Source organism: Lepisosteus oculatus, chromosome 12 (genome assembly GCF_040954835.1).
Source record: "Lepisosteus oculatus isolate fLepOcu1 chromosome 12, fLepOcu1.hap2, whole genome shotgun sequence".
NCBI classification, from domain to species: domain Eukaryota; kingdom Metazoa; phylum Chordata; class Actinopteri; order Semionotiformes; family Lepisosteidae; genus Lepisosteus; species Lepisosteus oculatus.
This window is the reverse complement of record NC_090707.1, coordinates 18811439-18821885: the sequence shown is the minus strand read 5'-3', so window position 1 is coordinate 18821885 and position 10447 is coordinate 18811439.

Here is a 10447-nt window from a genome sequence, read left to right as displayed (position 1 = left end):
AAATTCATTACCAACTTCTTACTTGAAAAGAATGGATAATCACTTCAAAGAACTAAAACATTTTCAGCATGAGAATAAGCTTTTATTGTCTTATAGAATAATATACTGCATGATGATAAGTCTAAAATAAATGCCCCTTTATTGTCAATGCTAACAGACAGTGTATTTGAAATGCTTTATTTAACCAGATAAGTGAATTTTGTACTACTCATTTATAACGACAACTTGGAAAGTCGGATTATATTTAATGCAGCACTATGAGTGCAGCACATTTCTCAAGTGTACAATAGTCACATCCCATTCAACCCATCCCATAATTCCAGCCTTATCTGGACTTTGCATTTGGACATGCATCTAATTAGTCAGCTGCAACTTCTTTGGATTTCCTTTTCTTTAGGTTAGATGGATATGATTTATTTCAATAATTTGGAATATCCTTATGGGCTACAAAGTTCCTGTTGTGAATCAAGTGGACTCATTTTCTGTAGTTTCTGCGTTTCCGGTGAAAAGGACTACATCCTGTGCTTTGTGTTTCAGTATGTGGTGGATATGAAAACAGCTTAGGAAAGGACTAATGTAGCTGATAACAGATGACAGATTAGGTGACTGGATCCAAAGGATTGTGAGACCACTGTGGGAGCAGATAAAACCTCAAGAAGATAATTAAGTAAGATATCTCCACTTGATAAAATGAAAGAAACTCAGTCTTATCAAAAAAGTTGAATCCAGAAGGGAAGTCAACAGTGATGTGGAATCTTTGAAGTTATATGGATATGTTTAAGAACTGGAAGAAGAGTCGGGTGACAGCTCTATCTTAGAACCTTAAAATTATTTTAAAAATTAATTAAAACCTTATAAAGACACTTCCTTATCTTCATGATAGGTAGTGTAATAATTTTGCACCAGATATTAGTAATAATACACTTTATTTTATAAAGCTTCCTTTAAAGGTGGCTTCTCAAACCACTTGAAATTGCTCTCTTGAAAGCACTATCAGAATTGCAAAGTAATTGCAAATATTGCTGTCAAACTGTTTTTTGAAAGGATAATATAATTACAGTTACATCTGCAAAGACAATACAACAGTAGATGCTCTATGTTTCCATTTCTGTTCTATTTCTTTGTATAACAGTATGTTTACTCAATTGTTCAGTATCATAATAAATGTAAGGGTCTTATTTTGAATAATGCAAGTTGTTTTCTAAGTTGATTAACAAAGGTATATTCTATGTTTAATAACACCACTAGTGTTTGTATAAACCCATTAAAGAAAAGACATATACTTAACAAACGGTATGTATAATAAAACCTTGTGCTGGTATGCATAAGAATACACCATCTCTTTCATGTATAATAAAACCTTGTGCTGGTATACGTTTGAATACACCATCTCTTTCATGTTCCTATGTGTTGTCTTTAAAGGGTAAATGTAGTCCCAATTTCTCAGGCTGGTTATTAAATTTTGGTAACAAAATAAATTCATTGACATTATAGAAAGCACAAAATTGTTAACTTTGTCAAAGTACTTTAAGTTGCCATATTGTCAGAAGTGTTCTCTGTTTTGGATATTTTTCCAGCTATGATTAAACTCAAGGTTCAACATGGTGATTCAAATTATTTCTCAATTTCTGTAACTGTTATGCTGATTTACTGAAAGTGTCACACTTTCACTCTCATCTTGAATCAGAAACAGTTAATGTGAAATGAAAGTGTATTTTATAATCAACTTCTAGTTCAACAGGCAAGAGGACAGAACTCCAGTAGGGACATTAAACTCCAGAGACATTAAAAAATTAAATATTTCTGTAACTTAAAAAAATGTTATTCATTTTTATTCATTATGTTTAAGGCTAGTGTTAACAATGGATGTTGCCTGCATGAACATATGTCTTTTATGATGACAAAATTGATATACAGTACGTGGCAAACTGATTCATTTTGAAACTGTTTTATAATCTTAATACTCTACAAGTGACCTTAATACATGATAGTGTTTCTTTAAAAATGCACTAGGGTATCTTATTAAATAATGTCACAAATATGAAGTTCATTATTATGCAAATAATGTCTTATGAACAGATTAGTTAATTGCAACTAATTTGCATAATCAATGAACTCTCAAATGAATAATGCCTTTGGAAATCTGTGCAGTGCTGTTTTAAAATAAACTATAAAACACTTGTCAAACCAAGAGATCCATTTATTCGCATTGCATTTTTTGAAAATCAATAAGGAAACATTAGTCCAACTGAAATGAGTTAGCAATTCATACAACATTACAGTATTTGTCAATGAATCAGTCCAACACCCTTGATTGTTGTTTTGTGCCCACTCATGGTATAAAATTGTCAGCTAAGTGGTATAAAAAAGATGCTAAGATTACTATATTTGGCTGATGCTTGCTGCATATTACTGTTCTTGCATTATATATTGCCAAAAGAAAGACAGTTCATGAAACAGTGTCTCCTCTTTGTTAATACATTTGTTATACACTTTCTCGAGAATATTTTGCATGTAGTTACCCATCCTTTTGTCAATTTGGATGTAACCTTGGATTGCCGTCACGCTTGAATGTTGATTTTCAGCTTGTGCTTCTAGGTAAGAAGAACCGAGTGTCTGGTCAAAATGTCCTGGTACATGTTGAAGTTCATGATTTCCTTTGTTTTGACAAGGATTCCAGGACCCACAGAAGAAAAACATCCCCAAAACTTAAAATAAAATATCCCCCCACAGTATTTCTCAGTGGGCATGAGTGCTGTCTCAGCATGATCTCTATCTTCCTACACAAAATTAGAAAAACTCCAATTTAATTTCATCTGACCATAAGAAATAATTTCAATTGTTATTCAAATATTGTTTGACAAGTTGGAGTTGCATCTTCTTGTAGTTCTCTCTCACAAGAAGCTCCTTCCTTGCAAACTAGCTATGATTTCCACAATAATGCAGGCAACTTCAAATGACAGTATCCTGTATCCCGAAGATGCCAGATCTCCAACTGTTAAGGATATTAGAAGGGATGAACCGTAGAGAGGCAGGAGAACTGAAAAAGACCAATATGCGTAGTAACGGAACGGAGGATTAGCCCAGGCTCAACAGTTCAGGAGTCGTATAGAAACCAATGCCCTCAGGCAGCAATGTGGGGCGACCTGGATGCTAGGCGGGTCTCAGGACATACGAACGTCAATGCTGAGCGAAGGTGAATGAGTGACCTGGAAATATGTGGCCCCAGAGAGAGAGACACTGGAAGGACAGCAAAGCACAGGAAACTAGGGACAGGATAGAGCAGGAGCATCCTCTGGCCACAGAGGGTGTGACAGTACCCCCCCCCTTCATGAGCGGCTCCTGACGCCCATACAAATAAGTGAGCTGTACAGCACTGGGGGGAGGAAAAACCTCATTTAACTAAAAGGAAACCTCTGTGAGTCCACGGATGATAGCTGCCCCCTCCTCCAGGGTATAAACCTTTATTAGGTAGAGGAAGGGGGGGTCAGGTAGAGCTCCGGCGACTTAATACAAAAAAGACACGTACACAAGCACAAACCGCAACAAAGATAAACCTGGGAGACCAGGGAAACAAACCACAAAAAACAGATAGGAACCAAATGTTCCAAGACACACCGGACAGGGGGACTAGAGAGAAGGGGAAACCAGGAAGTGAAATATCAAAACACCATGCAAAAAGAAATAAAAACACAAAAACCTGGGAAAAATACCGCAGACTGGGCAATAGGCACGTTCCCATTCTATCACTGATATAGACTGGACATCCCGAGGAAAGCCAGGCACACGGTACACTCATAGGCACAGATGACCAGAGTGATATCCAGCAATAAGAATGGAGGAACAGCAAAAAAGGTTCACCAGACTAATGGTGATATCTGCAGAAGACAACCCGAGGAAAGCCAGGCACTGATGATCGGAGTGATATCCAGCAATGAGGATAGGAGGGCCAACTCAACATTCAATCACGGATGCCGGAATGACAAAATGTGGAAAACCAGGCCACAACCGGCTCACAGGTACAGGAGTCTGAAAATTAGATTGGAATAGGTGAGCTGAGAGAAAAAAAAGCCCAGAGAAAAAAAACTGCGGAACAACAAAAAGCGACGCTCGCGGGGTCAGTAGGAGGCTCAGCATATTGTCAAGGATGTCGGACGGGACGAACCGTGGAGAGGCAGGAGAGCGGAAGAAGACCCAAAGACCCATATGCGTAGTGGAAGAAGGGGGATTAGCCAACGCTCAACAGTTCAATTCAACTCAACTCAACTCAACTCAACTTTATTGTCATTAAACTTACACAGGTGCATAGTATAATGAAAAGTGTTTCTCATTAGTCACTCAGGTGCAGTATATAAATAGGACAGAAGATAAGACAATAGACAGTTACACAATAGCAATAACAGTAACATGTAATAACATAACATAAATAACATGTAATCAATTAATCAAAACTGTGCAAAATTCCGCAAACAGAGAAAATTTAACAGGACAAAAACAGTGCAAGGTAATTCTTGGAACAGTGCAAAAAAATAGGATGGTTAAAAGTAGTATGGTTAATTAATAAATATTGAATATTATTATGCCTGTTACAATTTTACTGGGCTATCGAGGGGACAGTACAATTTTGGCTTACGTGTGTGTGGTGGTGTAAGAGTACAGTGGTTGTGGGTACAGGAGGATGTTAGGAGAGATCATAATAAGGTGGAAGGGAGTGGGGGCGACACCAACTTGACAGCTCTGGGGAAGAAGCTTTTACTTTTACACCTGATGAAGGCTCTACAGCCAAAACATTGTGTTTTCTTTCTTCTCTTTTCAGCATGGAATAAACCTATTACTTGTTCCTTATTACTTGTTCCAGCCTATGCATGCTGACGCAGCTACCCACCTGATGTGACTTAATATGACCCTCTTGTCTTCTGATTTAATTATTTGATAATGACAAATATGACTTGACTTTGTACAAAACTATTATGCATACAGTATGACATTAGACTTTCTTAAGTTATTTATATTATCTAACCTATAACTCATTGTGCTACATGATGTTTTTTCTTGTTTCAATGGGTGCATGAATAGAGGGCAAAGCAGAATACCTGTGAAGGTATTATTTAAACTCTTACACTAATTTTAAGTAATAGAAGGGGTGCAAATTAAATAAGGTGAAAGTAATGATATCATAAATATCAAGTCATGATGCCAGCTTGCCTAGCTAATAGATATATAAAAGTTTAATAAAACATTCCACTAGTCATGGAAAGTTGTAGCCACATGGCTTCTTTAATACTAGCACAAACTCAGATGACATAAAAGATACAAATAAATAGCAGACAAAACACTGCATAGGCCAAGCTAAGAATTGAGATTTAGCCCCACTGTCAGGGAACCAATACGTGGAATAGGAGGATCCTTATGCGTGACCGGAATCCCACAGGACACAGAGTAGCAAAGGGACAATCCAAAAGACAAAATCCAAAGGCAGGGTCGATAAGGGAGGCAAAGGGTCCGGTAACGAGAGATAGTCAAAACAATTCAAAGGCAAAATCCAGAAGGCGAGGTCAGGAGGCGGAAGCAGAAGATTCGTAACAGGAGATCAGTCAAAAGGTTAGGAAACACGCACTGGAGAATACTAAGATAGGCTTCTCATTCTGTAATGGACACGGACTGGAATCCGTGTCAGATCTTGTAGAAGACCCTATGCGATGCGGTAAGAGCTGGAGAAAATAGGAGGCGTGGTAAAAAGGAACACACAGGGGTTTAATAGTGCACAAAATAATAGTGACAGTCCGTAAGACAGTGTACGGGGAAGACAAAACGGCATCCAAATCCAAACGGGTCCAAGGGCAGGTCAAAGCACAGTCCGAAAGTCCATAAACTGGAAATCCATCCTGGAACGCGACAAAGTTAAAATCCCCGGGAGGGGGGAGCACACGGACAAACGAAACATGGAGGTCCAAGGGTGACGGGGCGAGATCCTCCAGACCCCGGGCTCAGGAAACGGGAGGTGTCGGGGATGAGGCCTATGCCCTCAGGAGACGGACGTAGGGTTTCCTGGTGCTAGGCGGGCCTCGCGACATCTTTCCCTAAAGATGAGCCCCGAGGACTGGAGGAGCTGGTCTTTAAATAATAACGCTAAAAGGGTACACCTGGAGAGCTAAATCACACGAACAATAATGAGAGCAGTGGAGCGCCCTCTAGGGAGGGATGTCGGGCGTGACACCCACTATCTCTGCAACAAACTGATCCCAACAACATCTGGCTTTGACACAAATTCAGTGTAAGGGAAAATCCTTAGAAAACTGAAAATGTTACTCAAAACTGCTCTCTTAATGAATGCTAAACTGGAGGGATTCCTTGTACTTGTAACAAATAAATGCAGCAAAATAAAGCAAAGAGTTTTCTTTTGCGTGCTAGATATAGAACCTCAAATTTTAAATCAATGTTTAAAATTTGAAACAGCCTCCTTTTCTGATTTTGGTCTTTCAGGTTTCAATTTCCCAGTAATCTTTCTGTCTTTCAGGGAGAATGTTCAAAGCATTTGAAGTGAGCTCGCACTGGATGCTGCTTCATTGTAAGATGTACAGAGAAAAAACTGCTGAATTTTTTAGGAACTGGTTTCCTATACCAGCCTTTCTCTGTTTAGTTTATGATTAGCTTGCAATTTTTTCATTATTATTACTGGAGAAGTGGTTTGGATCACTGTACAATATGTGGCTTACTAAATATCAATTCACTACTCTTTTGTTTCAATTGAAGGGAGTGGTGATTAGAATGTTCAGTGCTTATACAATAATCCTTACTGGTATACTCCTGCAAAAAAGCATTATAACTACAGTATACTGTGACATATCCAGGGATTGTGGCCCCAGGAAAACAGGCAAATGCAACCGTATGATATGAAAGTAGTGTTCTTTATTGATAATGTGACAGAAAACATAAAAATAAAAACAAAACCTTAAGTTCCTCTTCAAGCTTATGACTAAGCTTTCTCAACATCCCTCTCGATTAATAACTGGGCTACTAAGCTGCTTACCAGCTTCACTCAAAGTTCTTCTCAGAGACTATCCTTAAAACATGAATTCTCTAAAATGAGATCTCTTTTTGAGACTTCTTCCAAAACCTCATGTCTCTCTCACTCGCTGCAGTTTGGGAACGGGGGAGTTATTTTCCTGCCACTTTATAAGGCGCCTGCAATATGATATAAAAATGATGGTGAGTCACCACTAAACTGGTGGGAAGATACAGCACCAGGGCTTGACGGAGCAGCTGTAGAGCAACAGAGCAATACCAATACAGCCACCACGAAGCTTGACAGTAGGGATGGTAATTGTTGCACTGCGATCAGTCTGTGTCAGACGTACTGTAGCACAATTTTTTCCCACCTTTTCCCAAATGTTTGGAAGATTTACTAAATCAAATTCAGATCATTCAGATGTTTTGTTCCAAACTCCTTCTGGGGTATGAGATGGAAGTTTTCTGTAATGGCTTTTTTCTTGACACTGCCAAACAGTCCAGTCATGTGGAGTGACTAGAAAATGGTTGACTCATGCACATTTTCTGCAGTTTCAGCCATTTAACTCTATAACTGTTTTGAAGTCACCATTGGCTTCTCAGTTGCATTTCTCCTTGTCGGTCTGCTCATTTTGGAGGGACAGCAGGATTATAATAGTGCCTGAGTGGTATGATACACATTCCACTTCTTAATGTTCAGCTTCACAGTGCTAAAAGGGATTGTCAGTATTTCTGAATTTCATTTATACCTTTGTTCTGATAAGTACTTTTCCACAAGTTGTTTTGGCAGCTCCTTTGTCTTCAGGGTTGTATATTTGCTTAAACTTAAGGACCTTACAGACAGGCTGACAGATGAATTTATTATGAAATCATGTGAACTGCTATTATTGTGCATAGACAGAGGCCACAAAACCAATTATTTGGCTTATTAAAGTGATTCTGGGCACCTAAATTAATTTAGCTTTGAATACTTATGCAATTACTTTTTACTTTCTTGTTTTTCCCTTTAAATGTAGTGGATTTTGTATATCTCATGTATTAATTACTAGTTCAGTTTCATGGTTCCAAGCATTACAGCAACAAAATGTGAAGAATGTGCAAGGGTTTGAATACTTTCATGAGACAAAAACCTACTCACATATTTTTGCCTACCTACTTATAATTATCCTCTTTTTGCTTACTTACTTGCTTGCCTCCACTCAATTTTCAACCCTTGCAGCAGCTCCCTGTCTGATACTTCATTAAAAATGGGGTTAAGGGAGGTTTGTTCTCCTAAACTAGGTGTGTTACCCTAATAAAGTTAGCTATTCAGATTATACATCTTCTTTACCTTAATTAGGGTGTGACTAAATTACTGAATATTACTGAATGGGTATTTGAGAAAGGGGATCTTTCACATTTCACTATTGACTAACTGAAAAAAAAATGTTGCAATGAGCATTCAGGCTATTTGTGTTTGCATGTTTGTGGATGTTTGTGGTTTGAGATCCTGTCTTATGATACACAGGCATATCCCACAAATACATACCCCACAAATCCGAAAAGGTTATGCAATCATAGTGGGTGAGTTAGTTCTGGTAACCTACAGTATCTTTATAAAGTAGATTAGATTATCAGATATTTACAGGAAAATAATACATTTTGAAATGGATGCTTTATGTTCTAAAATATAACATGGAAATGTCTACATTAGAACAATATAAAAAGTGTAAATTCATGTTATATCATTTACCAGGCTGCATCTAATAGATTATGCTTTTTGTGGTTGAGTTGTGAAATCACATTACAGAAACACTGAATTGAAGGAATGGCATCTAATTTAGATGTTCATGTAAAAGTCACAGGCTGTTCATGGACTTGTGTCAGATGGTAGACAGCTGGAAATACTCAAATGTATCTTCAAATAAACTTCAGCAAAGATAAGTCTGTATGTTAGAGTTGCAAGTGTACCTAAACCTAGCCCAATTTTTGTGACTCTGGGCTAGCTTATGAGGCTTTAACAGCACAACCACCCTGAAATATATGGAGCTTGACAGCAACGTTTAAGCTCTCACAGGGGAGAACATTACTGTGAGATTGGTGGAACAATAAAGAGAGACATCTTCATCTTCTACAACAAGGTGTCAAATAAAAGCAGTCGTGTTTAAATACCGCTGAACTTATTCTTGTTTCTATGACTATATGAACAGTTAATTGTAACAGAACATCAAACACCAAGTCTCATTTCAGTGTGCCATGGCAGAGCTCCCACAGCAGATGTCAATGACAAATCATATTACTGATTCTCAATACCTTGGTTCTTCAAGGTACAGTATTTCCTATTGGCCATTGATTCGTCTACATCACTGCTGTAAATGTCATTCTGGACTCTAAATAAAAAAAATGTTGTAATACAAAACAACATTGGAATATTTTTTATCAACTATGAAGAAGCCAAGTGATTGATGGAAGCTAATGTCTGTACATTATTCAGTATTATTGAGTGGTTTTACTGTATATTATGCATAACACAAAATGACTAGAATCTTTATTGGCCACTTGGGAACTTACGAACATCAATAATATCAGTCATAGAAATCTGGCTTAATGGTGAATACTGTAAGTCAAAAATTAAATTTAGAAATGAAAATAGAACAATTTACATTTAATGATTGACGGATTAAAAGACAGGGCTATATTCACACTAAAAATTGTTGAAGAATTCCTTTTCTTAAAAGTTCCTTAGTCAGGTAGTGAATTTTAAACAAAAATGTAACCATGAAGACCAAGATGCTTTCTAAATAACTCAATGATAGTTGTACTGTATGTAGGCATATAATATTTATTTGTGCATGGTGAAGTCCATCACTAAGAAATTGTATTTTGTGGTCATACATGGTGGTGGCTTGATGGCATTGTTGTGTTATAGTTCTGCTTCTCAGCAGCAGGGACTGCGAATATTTTCAAGACAGATGAGAACACGGAGCAAAATGCTGGTAAATCTTAGAGGACAACCTCTTTCAGAACACATGATCGAATTTACACTTGATTGACACAAGAACAAGAAAATGCATGTCCTTCAGTGGCCTTGTCAATGTCCTGACTTAAATTCTGTTGAGACTCTACGGAAACACTTGTAAATGTTTGTCCATTAGTGATCCACAAGTAACCTGACAGAGCTTATGCAAATCATCAAGCAAATTGATCAGTTTCAGTTTTCAGGTTTTGTGCATGTACCCTGCTTTAATTTCACAAAACAAGACACCACAGAAAGGGTGTGAATACTATTGAAAGGCCCTGCAACTGTGTACTACCTCTAAAGTGTTCTTTTTGTCTTTACGGGAACATGATAACATCCTGTTTACCTTACCTTCGGAAACATTTCTGTACATCAGAAGACAGAAAAACACTTTGCGTGTAATGTGAAAACATGAAGTGTTACTTTCAGTAAGAGGATGTT